At 30.3% G+C, this 16,685-nt stretch overlaps 1 non-coding gene across 1 annotated transcript; it reads right to left on the bottom strand.

The window, feature by feature from the left end:
• Positions 1–1,606: 1,606 nt before the first annotated feature.
• Positions 1,607–1,709, bottom strand: LOC133031613 (U6 spliceosomal RNA). Its single transcript, XR_009684717.1, has one exon. It is a non-coding gene; the product is annotated as a U6 spliceosomal RNA (small nuclear RNA).
• Positions 1,710–16,685: the final 14,976 nt, after the last annotated feature.

The raw sequence follows: 16,685 nt of genomic DNA, 5'->3' as shown, positions 1-16,685 counted from the left end.
ATGTAAAATAATTTACAACATAAAAAATATATTTCAAACATTATATTTCACACTATAAAATAAAAGAAGTATGCATAGAATAAAGTACTTGAACTTTTTATTTTGAGTATGTTAGTTTATCTTAAAATTTTAAAAAATTTACTAAATATGTTAAATATTTACAAAGTATGATTTAACAAAAAAATAAAATAAAAAAATTTATTCAAATATCAAAAATAAAAAAATAATAATAAAAAAAGTTTATTGGTACAATCATCTCATTTTTCAAGAGTGCACACTTTTGCAATAAAAAATAACCTCACCCAAGAACTTGTCTTCTTTTATTTAATATTTTTTGCATTATTCTAAATTTGAAAATAGTAGGTAAGAAATGATGAATAAAATAATTATTAGTAGCATCAATGAATTTACATGATAGTGATTGTAATTTGTTAGGGACTGTTTGGACTTAAGGATGTTCATTAGTTGGTGGGAAAAAATACAATTCAATTTTAATGTTAAGTAACATTCCTTTCAAAATAAAAAATAAAAAGGAAATGTTAGGTAACAAAATAAATAAATTGTGGGATTTTGTTTATTTTTTTTTTTTTTGAATAATTCTCCCTTAATATTTATATTTACAGTTATTTAGTCATTTTATGAGGTTCTATCTCATTATTTTGTTTAAATATTGTAAATTATTATTATTTTTATCTACTGAACTTTAACAACTATCAAATCATACTCCTCGAAATAAAAATAATAAATATTCTAACATTTTTTTTGGTAAATCTTAAAATATTATTTTAGATCCTTAAAAAAATTAGTTTTAATGATTAAAAAAATAAAAAAGAAATCAAAATTTTACAACTACTTAAACGATATAAAAATTAATTATTTTTATTGTAAAATCTATTTAAATATAAAAAAGTATATTCAAAGTTTAATTTTTTGTAAAAATTAAATTTAAAAGGAACAAGTTTGAGTTTATTTTTTTCTCAAAAATCTAGATTTGTTTAAGTAAGTATTATTTTTTTAGTTTAATTACTATTTTTTAAAAGAAAAATTTTATATTGTTCTTTATTTTTTAAAATATGAGTTTGTAAATATAAATAAACTTTATTTTTTCTTCTCGAAATTTTAGTTTATTTAAATTATTTATTGGATTTTTAATAATTTTTGTTTTATTTTTTAATATATGTGTTTATAATTAAAATAAAATTTTAAAATATTTTTTAGGAATAATTTAGGGTGTTTAAGTGAAGTTAATATTTTTTTATTAATTTAATACTTTTATTAGGTATTTTAATTTTTTTTTAAGAATTTAGAAAATTATAGTTTGTAAAATTATTGTTGTTTAATAAAATTGGGCAAAAAAATTTATTGGTCAAAATTCAAAGGTAGAAATATTAATTTTAAAAGTAAAATAAATAAAACATCATAAGAGGTATAATTATGTAACTGTTATATTTTAGGGAAAAAATTTAACAAAGCGTATATTTTATGATGCATGATTAGGTATTGTGGAAAATTTAGGGAGCAAAAATGTTAATTATTTTTTATTTTTTGTTAACAATTTTTTTTTATAAACGAAAATGTATTATATATAATATTATATATAATGTGAAATAGTTTGGACCATTTCTCGATTTGTGTGTGTCATCCTTGCGCAGGGGCCATGCTAATCTTCTCTGTATCGTTCCAATTTTATCGGGTGTCCCCGAAGGGACTAATGTGAAATAGTTTAGATTTATAAAATTATCTTCCCCAAGAATGTATACTAATAAATAGAGCATTGCTATTAGGCATCAGTGGTGCCTAGCACCTTCTCGAGATGTCGCGTTGTGATTGGCTAGTGATACTCCCTAAAAGCTATTATATTAAATTATATAAGACCTAATACTTAGTTGGATCAATAGCGATATTGACACATAGGAGGGTGCTAGGCACCACTAGTGCCCTTTAGCATTTCTCTAATAAATACTTGGTAAAACTAACATATAATAAATAATACACGTTTTTTATTTAAAAATATTAGAGAAAATTTATAGGGTGTTTTGGTAGAACTTCTTATTTGTTTCGGCATCGAACAACTCTTTTTAAGGTATGACCACCTGTAAATTTTTTAGAAAATCCTAAATAGTTTACCGTGCAGAAAAAAATATTCAAATATTTTGTTACACGCATGACTGTTTTTTTTATACTTGTGGTAAGCAATTTAAACCTTATCTACCGTGTCGAAAATAAGATTCAAAAATATTTTTGTTACTTGGCATATTGTTTTGTATTCTCGATTTGAAACTACAACACATTACCCCCTTTATCTCTCGATCTCATACTTGAACCCACCCCCTCTATTTCTCAATCTCATTCCCAACCCCTAAACCGAAGCCCTGAGGCACTCGCTACCAAATCACACCCCCTCTAGGCACATAATCAATCCCAACCCCTAAATCGAAGCCCGAGACACGAAGTTGGTTGTCTCATTTCCGCCATCGCTTGGATAAGCCTCCACGAGATTTTTGCTTTTTTTTTTTTTTTTGGTTCTTTGATTTGCAATTTAGGGGTTTGGTTTTTGTGATATTGTTTAATATTACGCATTACATTATTTTTTTCTCTTTTTTTTCGTTTCTCAATGAAATTAGGCTTTCTTTTTCTTTTATTTTTAATTGTTTTAAACTCGATAGGCTTGATGAAATTTCGATGATAACTCAATACAAGATTGATAGGCTCGACGGGGTTCATTTTTGTTGAATGTATTTGGTTGAGGATGAGCTCAATAAGTTATCGATGTGGGTGTTAAACTCGAGGAAAAAATCTCATTGATCAAATCCTATCAAGTTATTTGTTGAGCGCTCATTAAGGGCATCAAATTTCTTTTAAAAATCACACTGATTAAAAACTCCCCATCAAATTATTGTTGAGTTCACATCGAGGGCATTAACTTTCTAACAAAAATGGCAGAAAAAAATTAAGAGTTCATTTGTATATGTCGGAGTTGGAGTTTGATTCAAAAGGTGAAAGCATAGATAGAGTCTTAGAGGTATGTGGTCATCAAAGGCGTGAGGTTGACAGAGGAAAGAAATAAATAGAGAAGAGATCGATTAAATGAGAGAGAAACAAGTGAGATAGAGAGAAAATAAAAAGCTAGAGTGAGGGATAAAGAAATTATGAGGAGAGTATTTTTGGTAATGTGATAAACAAAAGTATATCTTTTATAAAGTGGTAACTCTAGGGCTAGGGCTGGATCCAGATCCTAGGTCCCAGGTTCAGGTTCAGGTCCTGGTCTCGATCTAGGTCCTGAGTTTAGGTCCTGGTCCCAATTCAGATCTTGGGTTCGGGTCTAGGTCACAGGTCTGGGTCTTAAAGCCAATAGTTTATTTTCAAGATATTATAATTTTACACAACCTATTAATATAAGTTAATACCAAACATAGTATTGTATTAAATAATACTAATACAATCCAACACAATACCATACAATACAACACAGTGTACCAAACGAACCTTTACTGACCTATTTAAAGTTATTTAGTTCTTTAATAGGTTATGAATGAGTCATAAACTTGTTAAATATGTTATAAACGTGTTAAAATACAATTAATATATTAATGGGTTAACATGTTTAAATAAATTTATTTATAAACTGGTTATGCAGGTCGTGTCGTGTCAACCTGTTTATAAATGAGTCGTGTTCAGGTCGAGCATATACCTATAATACACGAGCCTCAACACGACATGAACACGACCCAGAAACACGAATTGCCACCCATAGTAGGGCTGTAAATTGGTCGGTTTGGACGATTTATCCTATATATTTTTTAACCCAATCTAAAGTTCGGGTTGCTAAAATTTAAGTGCAACCCGCCCAATTTAAAAAAAATATCTATAAACCGACCAACGGTTTGGGCGGTTTGGTAGTTTCGAAGTCAAAATCAATAAAAATTAAAAAGATTTATTAAAAATATCACATTCCACCAAAGTACAACACCATATATATGACTTTAAAACTAATAATTAAGTATATAACTTTATATTATTATATATTTAATCATTTATGTTATACTAGGTAGATATTACGTGCCGAGCCACGTAATGTTTGTTTTATTTAAGATTTTTTATCTTAATTTTGATAAAAAGTTATTAAATAAAGACAAGATAGTATAATTTAGAAAAACTAAACTAAAACATTGTAAAACTTTATCTTAATCTTTATACGATTCAACAGTTTGAATCCCAAATCAAAGTTATAATGGAATCAATTCCAAAAGAATTTTTGTACAGCTACATGAATAAAATGTATTTGTTTGGTTTGGGTAGAGCAATTGATTAGCAACGGCGCCAAAAACTTGTTGTGAAAATTCTATTGCTTTATAATTGCGCAAGTGTACACAATCACAAACAAGTAATACAATGATAAGTAAATCAAAGTTCGTCTCCACAGGGACTTTTTACTAAATAATGTTAAATCAACTAAAAGTAATTCCAAGAATTTCAAATAAAAATAAAATAAAGTCACACATTAATTCACGAGAAAAATTTATAGCCTTGAATCTAAACTTGAGAACTAATTTTTTAAACTAAATAAACTAAAAATAAGAAACTAAAAGTGATTAAAATGGTGGTAATTTCAGATTAGGAAAATAGACTTGGGTGATTAATTTCCACTTGTATGTCCCAGTTGATATAGCAATGACCCAGCAATGATTCAGCAATCCTGGCAGAGTTAACAAATTTCAACAAAAACCCAGCAAGCTTTTTCCAAAACTTGCAACTAACCATTCATAATCTCACAATGCATTCCTACATCAGTTTAGATCACAAATAGCCCAATAAAGCATCAAATCCTTAGTTATACATGGTAGCAAAATATTCCTATTTCACTACTAATTAATACCTAAAAGGAAAGGTAAAAATCATGCATCAATTAGAAGGGTTCAACTAGGTCTTACTTTTCCAAGTAAGATCTAGCTTGCTAAATGTTAAAAATGGCCAAAAATTAACATTCATTCAACATTTCATCACATCTAATTGAACAAAGACAAGATTACTTCATCATTGCAAAGCCAAAACACTAGTCCATACAAGGGTTTTTAACCACCCAAATCTCAAAAAAAGTTTAGTTCATAGCTGAAATTTGAAACTCAAAACCAGAAAGTGTATTGTTCATGAAGTTAAAGAAAAGCTTAAGGTGAAGAAAATGATACAAAACGAAGTGGAGAGCAAGGGAGATGAGTGTTGAGCTCAAATCCTTCTTTGAATGTTGCCTTCTTCTCCTTCTTCTCAATCTTCTTCTTCTTTGTACTCTTCTTCCTTCTTTGTACTTAGAAACTTTCTTTTTTCTGTATTTTTTTAAATCTTGGTATTCAAAGTGCAGCCACCTTTTTTTAATTCATCCTCCCCTTTTCTTTTTGTTCCCCAATTAGGGTAACAAGGTTTACCCTAATTGGAAATCCCAATCATCACCCACTTGTCCTTCATTTTCCACATGTTTGTTGAGTCACTAGCCAAATTCCGCCACCTCAGCTCGTTTTTCTTTTCATTAAAGCCAGCTGGACATTCTGCCAAAATAAACTTACTGGGCTGACAAATTGCTACGCGATGAGTGCTACAGCAATGCCAGTCAGCAATAATCATTTTCCTGCTCCTTTTTCTCCTTGTCCCAAACATTTTCAAATACCTATTCTTGTATTTTTTTCTGCTTAAAACACATAAAAACAATAACATAAGTCTATTTAACACTTACTAACACACACACTTTCATTTATTACAAAGACATAACAAACTAGACACAATTACACAATATAAACATTAATTGATCCACAATTCACATTAAATTCAAGCTTAAAGATATGATAATAACTCTAAATCTTAGAGTTATCAGCAATTGATTAGCAAATTAAGTATCTCTGATTGATCATTTGACTGACTAATGAAGAATTAGGTAAATATAATGTGGAAACAAAAATTACCCAAAAAGTAAAAGGAATTTAACAAAAACTGAGAAAAAATAAAATGGTTTATAAAAATAAAGGTACACAATAAATGAATAAGCTCTAAACAACATATTCAGCAAAAAAAAATTGGATATCAAAGTTTGAATAAGATGTCAATATTGATCGTGAAACACCATACTGAAAAAAAAAGGCACACATGATCATGTACATGCACAACTATTGTACCTTAATTAATCTAGGGACACATACAATTATCCAAATATACCAGATGTCCTAAAACACTAAATTTCCCAGGCAATAATTTCATAGTGTCGGCTTTACAAGCTCCAACACATCTATACACACAGTTAGAAGTCCTGCGAAGAAAATTTTGTCCATTAATCGCGAGCTACCAAATAAGAAAACATTGTCATTATGAATTATGAAATGTAATAAAAAATTGGAAATAAATTATGAATAAAATATATAATCTTAATAAGAAGAAATAAATTACATCTAATAATTTTAAATAAAATCAAGAAAAGAGACTTCCTAAAACTCTATAATCTTATATAATACCCATTATCTTATTCACTCTTTATTATTCTCAATATCTTCAAAGATGACCCTTTACGTCAAAAGATATTAAATCGAAAAGGTAAAATAACGGCAGCATAATAGATTGAGATTTACAATATCATAAATGATAAAATAATATGGTATTTATTCACTAATTGGGCACATAATTTGATAGAAAATCTCCATCTATATTAACAGAGCAAATGAAGGTCCACAAAATGAAAAGTCTGACAGTTTTTCACATATATAATCTTAATAAGAAAATAATGTCAAAAGATAAGTACATACCTCAAACAAGACCCAAATGGAACGTTATGTGCCTAGTGCATAGTTTCAAACACCTAAGAGTAGAGACAATATTTTTATGAATAGATAGAGATATAAATAAAAGTAATCTGGAGGGCACATGGGACACGTACAGAGGGATGAATTTTACTTATTTAACTTGACCATCATATTTATATGCAGTTGGTCCCCGAAGGATACTCACGGTATACATACAGAAGACTGAAAAAGATCCCTCTCACTATTATGTAAGTGTTAGTTTTAATTTTCTTGGTATTGCCATTAATAGTCTTATATGTGATACATATAATTAGAGCCTCATCTTAGGTGGTGCTTAGAGACATCAATAGTACCCTCTATCTCTTATGATTGATTACACTTTTTAGGAAGAAGATGTATAGGTTTATATTTCTTTATTGTCTTGAATTGAACTAGGAAGGACCGTGTTCCTTTCTTGAAAATTTAGAATAAATTATAATAGGAGTTCATAAGACTTTATTTGATAAATAGAATATTACTAGTTAAGCTTGACAACATTAAGTTTAGATATGTACATAGAATCTTCTCTTCCAATAATTGAACTCTTTTGTTTTTTTTAAATCAACCTTTCTTGTAAACATGAACTAGAAGATCAGTTAGAATCAATGTGAAAGGAACGACCAATAGAGGTGGGGGCTAAGGATGTGTGTTCCGCTGACCCACAAATGGTTGATGTTCCAGAGAACCCAATAATAGTTAAGGCTAACGATCTAATAGAGGTATTGGAAGGACTACGAGCATGACTAAGACAATTTGTTGAAGAGTTTTCACAGGCTCAGCAAAATATCACCAACACTAGTAGTGGAACTTGAAGCACATAATGAAATGTACCAATAGCCAACTAAGTACCGACGCATATATTTTCACCTATCTATGAATGGTTGAAGAAGCAGTCTCTACACCTAGCCATGAATGGAAGCCCAACATATAGGAAGTAGGGATGACTTATAATAGTAGACGCTATACCAGACTGGGACAGTATAATTTACGAAACTTACTTATTAAGAAGGATGAAATAATAGATCTTTAAGGAGAAGGTACTATCTTGTTGGATATTCTATAAGTTACACACTCTTAAGTTAGATGGTAAGAAGTATGAGTACTGTATGCAAAGACATTGGAGATAAGTATGTTATAGAAATGAGTCAGGAGAGGACGATGCCATCATATAGAAAGGAGTGTGGTGTGCTGAATAGAATCCAAAATGAGAAGTTAGAAAGAGACATGATAAAATTACTAGAGGTAATAACTTATGAAGGTATCTTAAACACTAAGAGATAAGCAGAGCATCAACAAATATTAGATTACCGAAGGAAAGTTGTAACCTTTAAACTCAAGGTCATCTACTTGGTGGAGGAGATAACAGAGAAAAATGTGTATGGTTTCGACAGAGACATTTTCAAAGGAGAAAGACAAAAAAAGTCCAGGCACGGCTAACAATTTGGGTACAACATGAATGAGAGACAACTAAGAGGGTGACTACTCGGAATTGATCACAACTACACAACTAAGAGATTGTGGGTGCAGCTTTGTGGCAGGTGTACAACAAACAACTATAGAGAGTAGATCGCAAATTCAAAAACTTGAGAAAAAGGAGGAATTAGCATTCAAGGGTGACATCCCTAGATTCCAAATACTCGTTGATACAACAACAATGGTGTGGAGTATAGCTCAATGAGAAAATGTTAGGAAAGCCTCACTTAGACACGGGAGAAAAGTGAGACACAATTAGGACCAAAGTAACATATATTGAAGAATGTCATGGCATGTCAAGGACTATACAAGTTTTTGATAAGTGTTGGGATTAGAAAATACACTCATGCAACATAAAGGAATTCAAGGCACAACGTAAGCAAAGGATACTACAATCCAATTACGACTTATATTATGGGCAATAGTATAAGTATGTTGGAGTGTCATCTAATGAGAAACTAAGAGGAAAACTCACAAAGTTCAGCCCTGCTGAAAAGAGATGGTGTTTCTAGGCCCTATAGTGCCCGAGAAGAAAATGACTATGGATTTGTCAAAAGCTAAAATTGTTAAGAGCAAAAAAAAAAAAAAGGAAAAATATTAGATATTTTTCTCAATCTAAAAAGCCAGTAATAGAGATCTTTGGAAGGACTCTCTCAAGCTGACAATAACTAACTTATTGCACACTACTAAGTCTTGTCCAATTGAAAGTGCAAAAGTTAGAAGAAGAAAAAAAACAAGATAGGTATTGATAATTTGGTGGCGTTTGGATGTAAAATGAGACGCTTGAACGAATTATTGACTTGTGCTTAAAGGTAGTATAAGAAGTAAAAATAAAAAATTCCTGACTAAGGAATTATAAATAGTGAGTCTCTAGTAATAAATCAAATACAAGTAGGGGTATAGGAGGTATAATAGTGATGGACAGAGTAAGGTCTGTTCGGCATAGTTTACAAATTATATATATAGTATCCTTACCCTGATAACTTGGCTGATCAATACATTGTGAGATTGGTATGGTTGACTTATTGTTAAAAGTCAACATATAATAAATAGTTAGGCTACGATAAGCCATGGTAGGGTTGAACTTATTTTAAAAGGGTTATTAGTGTGCTTTCTATGTTTTAATACATATATGGTATAGTCTTAAGTAAATAATCAGTATTGGAATGTATGTTTAAGAGATTTAAAAGTTTTAGAAGTACAATTAAGAAGTTGAGATATTTCTTTGGTGAATTAAAGAAGGCTACAATATACAGGGCATGAATATGGCTGGGATAATCAATGCTATGATAAGTATGAAATTATGTGATACCTTAGATGGCTAGTATATTAGAAGAAGCAATCATTGAACATAACTATCAGAATCTATCGGCATTACAGATTCAAAGTTCACCACTATAGCAAGATAATACCAAAGTAGATAAAAGTTAGTATAGAAAACTAGCTAATCTCATAATCAAGTCAACTTGATTGAAGGGGGTAATGGAGGACCAAGCACCATAGGAGAGATTAGCAAAGAAAATACAATATAGTGATACAAGAAAGAGACTACAAAAGGAACCGACAGTGGTTACCTAGGAAAATGGGAAGGCGTGACAAGTGCAATGAATACATGGATAAAGGATATCAAGAGGTGAATGTTAGACAAAAAGGTGGTCGAAATGGATCATTAAATATTTATATATAGAAGACCTTTTAAAGAGCTTAAATGTTTATTTCCAAGTGTCATGGAACAAGTGTCTATCGATGAGTGGGTAACACCTATGAAATTGAAAGAATGACATTGTAGCCTTATAGTAGAAAATCAAGTAGAGAAGTAAGATTTTTATAGGAAATAACATTCAACTAAAGAATGGGAATGATTAAAGACAAGTTTGCATAAGGTCTTCTACCCTACTCTTTGTGTTTGTTATTTTGTATTGTATAATGTGTTCTCAAGTGACATGTAAGGATGTTCATTTAGAGAATAATTAGTGTTACTTTAAATGGCATGTAAGGATGCTCATAGAAGAATAAATAGTTTCACTCTCAATGGCATGTAAGGATGATCATAAGAGAAAGAAAAACTTTTCATATATTACGAGCATGTGATTGCAAAACTTAGTATTTAAAGCATGTATATGTAAGTTATTATGATGGAGTACATTTTGTTATTTAAGTAATGTATGGAGAAATAATAATACTTAATTAAGTTGTGTATATTTTATGTGTTATGGATTGACTGATAAGACATAGGTTAAATGCATGTTTATTGGGTCCATATATATGGTAGATAATGAGGTAATGCAGTAAGTGGTGAAAGACATGACGACTCAACACCCCGAGTGTTGGTAAGTTAAATTTCGAGGACGAAATTTCTTTTAAGGAGGGTAGAATGTAATATCCAGATTAAAATAGTATTTAATTTTTTTTTTTGGGTATTAATTGAGCGAGGATAATTATCTTGTTTCTTTGTGTTGTTAGTGAGTTGATATTATTGCTTAGAGTAGTTGTACCAATTTTCTAGAGAGTTAAAGTTGTATTAACTACGAAAGTAAAATATTATGGTATTTTTACAGAGTAAGTAATCGTTTAATTAAAGCCCAATATGAAGGTCCATTAGGGTTTTATAATATATTTAGTGAGTTTAATTAATTAATGTTAAAAATTCGTAGGTTTGGATAAATTCGCAAGATTAAAAACTGTTTTACTAAAACAATCATATCTGGAGTTCTAGAGCTCGGATTGAGGTGATTTCAGTGGCGTTGGAAAGATAATTCAAAGATCTATCAATTATGTAGAAATAGAGTTATCGTAATTTTAACTTTATTGGGGTCAAAATCAGGTTACAAAGTGACGACCTGTTAAGTTTAGTATAGAAACCCTAAGTTTTAAAATTTAAATTTAAAACTTATATCTAACAAATAAGATTTTTATTTAATTATTCTATTTAGAGTTAAATTAGCATCAGATTATAGGGGTTATTTTATTATTTTCTTTTATAGATTTAATTAGATTATAAAACCTAAATCTATCACATTCTTGATACGTAATATGCAGAGTCTCTAACCCTAAGAAAAATAAAACTCAATCTCAATCTCTCCTGAATACAATTCTTAGAGAGGACACTCATAAAATCCTATATCCTACAAGTTATCCATCTCGCTACCTATCAAAGATTTATAATTTTCCTTCTTGTTTCATTCTCTTCGCCAAATAACACTCATGATTTTCATCAACATAACATTGAGATCATCATCACCATTCTAATAATTTGAGATTTCAAGATCTAGCACTGATTAAGAAGAGTCATCAAGAGGTAAGAGAGTTCTTCCACTTATTGTTGTGAACTTTTAGGTTAAACTATAAAATCTCGTTTTTATTTTTTTTTCTGAAAATTATTGTCTTAGTAAAATAGTCATATCTCTCTCAATATTGATCCGTTTCCAGCGATTTTTATATCGTTAGAAAGCTTATTCGATGATCTAAAATTTTTATCAAGAAATTATTCACCAGTTCGGTGATATTCTATGTCGAAAATTATCATCTTTCTGATTTTGTTGTAAATCGTTTTTTTCATATTCCCAGAAAAAGTACTTTCACTTAAAATACCATAACTCTCTCAATTCTTGTCCATTTTTAATGATCTATATATGGTTTCAAAGCTTATTCAATTTTCCATAAGTTTCATGAAGAAATATTTCGTGAATTCGGAGTTATACTATGTCGAAAAGTTAGTTTCCTTCTGTATCATGTAATTCGTTTCTTGAATCTTGTTCTTCCAAAACTGTTTTGGTAAAATTGTAATATCTCTTTGAATATAATTCCAATTTCAGAGATTTTGGTATCATTGGAAAGGGAATTTAATTTCCTAAAACTTTCATGAAGATGTTATCTTCTAGTTCTGAACTTTTCAATACAAAAAGTTTGTATTTTTGCTAAGTCGTATAATTCGTTACTCCATATTCCTTCTCAGAAATAGTTTCAGTAAAACAATCATAACTCTCTCAGTTTTAATCCATTTTTAATGATCTTTATATCGTTGGAAAGATAATGGAATTTCCTATAATTTTTATGCAGACAACTTTTACTGAATTAGTGTAGTTATTGGTCAAAAATAGTAATCTTTCTGCTGTACTGTAAGAGTACGAATTTTAATATTAGGGCCTTGACCCATGTCTTATTATAGGTAGTAGTGACGAGATAACAACTCTTAAGCAGCGGGATTTGAGGTAAGGAAATTAGATAGTTTTGTATGTGTTTATCTGCATAAATTTAAATTCTTTATGTATTGAAATATGACTTATGATTTGTTTTTATGAATATGTATGTGGTACTGAGAATGTGTGGTATGGACACAATATGAGTTTGTGAATTGATACATAGATTATGGTTGTATGACTTGTATATGTTGTATGTTGTATTTGTATGTTTCAGGTTTTGTGTTGTATGATGTATTTGTATGTTGCATGTTATATGTTGTATGTTGTATGCTAACGTCTCAGGTAAAGTGGGGTACCATGGTGGGGTATGATACGGGATAAGGCCGTTGAATGTAGAGATACCCTACCCTGCATTTTACTGAGTCGTGTATGAGATTGTTATGGTGGGTATGATACAGTGATGTTACTGTTGAATATAGAGATACCCTATCCTATAACAATGGTAGGGCTGCATAGGCCCATGTTATTATATGGGCAGATTAGGCCCAGGATATTGTAGGGTCAGGCTAGGCCCGGGTTATGTAAGTAATGGCTATGATATGCCAATATTGTGATAATGTTATTATTATTTATAGTATTGATATGATTATGTTATGAGTATGATATTGGAGTTATGATCTCTGTATATGTGTACGGTGTGAACAAATAGTATAGACTTGTATGATAAAGGTTTCCATATGTACAGTTATTTGGTTATAGTTATAAAAGAGCATGTATGATATTGCTAAAACTTAATAAATACATTAATGGTATGTGTGATATTATATGGTATTGTTTGATAAGCATTTCCTTACTGAGCTTTTAGCTCACCCCCTTTACTTTCCCCCTACAGGTATTAGACAGGGAAGTATGTATAGTGAGCAGGGTCAGTTCTGGTACGTATACTGTGAGCGGCTACGGGCGGACAAACGATCTAGAACGCCGGTGGTGCCTTAGTTTTATTTTAAGCAGTTGATAAATCTAACACAGTGGAAATGCATTATTTAAAATTATTTACTTACTGCATCTTGTTTTACAAATGAAGGATCCTTCTCTGTTGCATTTTGATTTTTTTTAAAATCCACTGTTGTATTTAAATTATTTTTTTTTATCTTTTCAAATTATGCATGAAAATAGTATTTTTGTAAAATAAGGCAAAATATCGGGGCGTTACAATGGCACTATCCCATTTGAGAACAAACATCACTGAACTACCAAATTGTCTCATTTACAATGTAAAAAAACTAAGAACTCATCAAACTTACCTTTGGTTAACCATTCACAAGAAGAAAATTATTGACAGCAAATTATCTTTGACCAATTCACTGCATAGGGTCTTATAGGTTGTGAAATCTAGATAAACAGAAAATTAAAAAACTCTATGAGCAGCAGGTCTTATAAGTTGTGAAATCTAGATAAACAGAAAATTAAGAAACTCTATGAGCAGCAACACAATAACATTTCTTTTCTTCACTAAGTATCAACTTATAAATAATTTCTTACAATGGCTAATATTGAAGACATGATAACCACGCGCTTCAACTTGGCATCCAGCGCCGCTCGCAGGACATTAATTGTGCCCTGTACAGTGGGATTGAGAAATCAATTAAGGATCCATCTGAAAAATATCTTGCTTTAAATACTTTACAGGCAAGAGAATGGGAGAATGGGGATTAGAAAAAAACTTCCAAAACCCCTATTATCCACACACATTCTTTCCCACATAATTAATTACATTGAATACTTTTAACATTTGATAATGAAAAATGAAAAATGAAAAACTAAAAACATTCTGCAATTTTTGAAATAGAATTTTTAAAGAATCACCATCAAGGAAAATAAAGGTAAATAAAACTATCTGATTTTTTTGGATAGCTTTTGATTTTCTTCATTGTAGCATCAACATACATAAAAAAGAAACTGACCAAATCAGAATGTACGTAGAAACAAAGACACTTGTCGTCTAGACCACTAAAATCATGGTTCTAATAACAAAATCAAGGAAGAAAAAATTATCCATATATATATATGCATCAATGAAATCAAAGACTGAAAATCAAATGCAGTGAAGATTAGGGATAGAGTTGGGGAAATAATTGAATCCAAATTGTAGAAATAAGGTTGATATATATGAAGACCGTGTGAGAAATCAAACAATTCAATTCTAAAAAAAAAAAAACAAAGTGAAAAAGTCCTTTTTTCAAACAAAAAAAATGAATAATTTCTTTTTAAAATGAAACAACTTTAGAAGAATGGCTTATTGTATCTAACTTCAACGTAACCCTAAATGGGTGAAAGAAAGCATTGACTAAACGTCACTACAAATGCTAACATTCTCTCCATTGTCAATCCAAAAATTATGACCTATCTATATGAAGAAAAGGGTCATAGTTCATTACCTTACAATCAAACTATTACTGTTGATTTTGATTTTGATTTTCTACCTGAGATGTATGGGAAGGATTTCAAAGATGCGAAGACTTGTGGGGCTTCACATCTCTTGAAGCTGATGAAGCACTAATGATGAAATGGGTTTGAGGGATCTTCTTTTTGGGAAGAGTGAAATTCAAAGAAAATGGGGATGAGAAGGTAGAGGAATAGTGAGTTTTACCCAAATCCAAATCAAACCATAAGTAGAGATTTGATTTCGTTTTCGGTAAACAAATTTTGGGTCTGGAAATAATGGGAGATTGAACACATATGAGCCTGCAATTCTTACTAACGAAAAGGGTTCAACCCGTCCTGTCACACCCATTGTCACAGGTGGAATCGATCGCACATTTTGATAGGGTTATTTGTTTCATAGACCTCTCTGCTCGTTCAGTCGCATCAATTGTTGCAGCTGTAATCGAACCTTTTTATCGGGCTTTTGGGATTGGAATCGATGGCAAATTTAGAGAAGAATGGTTAAGGTTTTGGACGTAGCCATGACTATGTTTCCTCTCTACAGCAGATTCACATCAAGAATTAATGGAGCTTTCAATCGTGTTGGACTTTGAAAATGTTTTAGGGTTTAGGCTTCATCACTAAATCGCTTTACCAAAAAATCGCAAAACTCAACAGATTAGTTTGGATTTTGAAACTAACAAACAAACGAGGAGTAGGGAGAGATGGTTAACGTCACGTTAATGTTCCGTCTATTTTTATTAAAAAGAAAAAAGCTTCATTAAAAATAATCGTTAAACCAAGAATTGCCGTTAGATAGACACTTTTAATATATAAAGATATAATAAAAACTAAAAATTTAAAAAAAAAAAATTAAAGGTGCAAAATCGGGTTGGTCGGTTTCATTGGGCGGGTTGGACCTATTTTCAACCCGCTCAATTAACAGATTGGGCAGTTTGTAATTTTTTCTGGTTATTTCATTTTGTAATTTTTATCGGTTTTTTCGGTTCGATTTGGGTGGGTTATTCGGTTTGGGCAGTTTACAATTTTTTTTGTACAACCCTAATCAATAGTCCATTAATAAATAACTCTCTATATATATTTGAGCATTGTTATTGGGCACCAGTGTGCCCAACACTTTCTATAGGTGGTGCCGTACGATTAGTTAGCGATATTCTTTAATTTGTCTTTCTTAAATTATTTGAGACTTGATAATTAATTAAACTAATAGCGGTATGACATAAAAAAAGATACTAAACACTAATAATACTTGCTAGCAATTCTCTATACATTTTTTCCCAAAAAAAAAAAAAATTCTCTATACATTTTTATCGAAACAAATCATTAATATACTTTTAAATTACACAAGCTGAGATTCCATTCCAGAATTCACACATACCTCCCAAAAACCTCCTATAAACCACTTGTGCTCGGTCCATTAATATATTTAAAACATACCAAATATGAAATATATATTATAAATTATTTAGTTCCATTAATGTATAAAATAACAATTTAAAAACTAAATATCTCATTTTAAATAAATGAGTATTGCTACTTGGCACTAATATTATTTAGCACACGTGTCGTCTTGCGATACTTCTTAAAAGTTATTATATTAAACTATATATAACCTGATATTTAATTAAACTAATAGCAATATTAACACATAAAAAGATATCAGACACTACATGTTCTTTTTAACACTTCTCATTCCAAGTTTCTCCTGTTTCCTAAAAAATTGTTCTTTTTAATTAAAAAAAAAATCTTAAATTTAGAAAAACATAAATTATAATTTAAAATAAATAGAAAAGGAAAGGTTTAGTGG

This window comes from Cannabis sativa, chromosome 9 (genome assembly GCF_029168945.1).
Source record: "Cannabis sativa cultivar Pink pepper isolate KNU-18-1 chromosome 9, ASM2916894v1, whole genome shotgun sequence".
Taxonomy (NCBI): Eukaryota; Viridiplantae; Streptophyta; class Magnoliopsida; order Rosales; family Cannabaceae; genus Cannabis; species Cannabis sativa.
The sequence above is the reverse complement of the archived record's forward strand: the minus strand, read 5'-3'. Positions and strand labels throughout refer to the sequence as shown.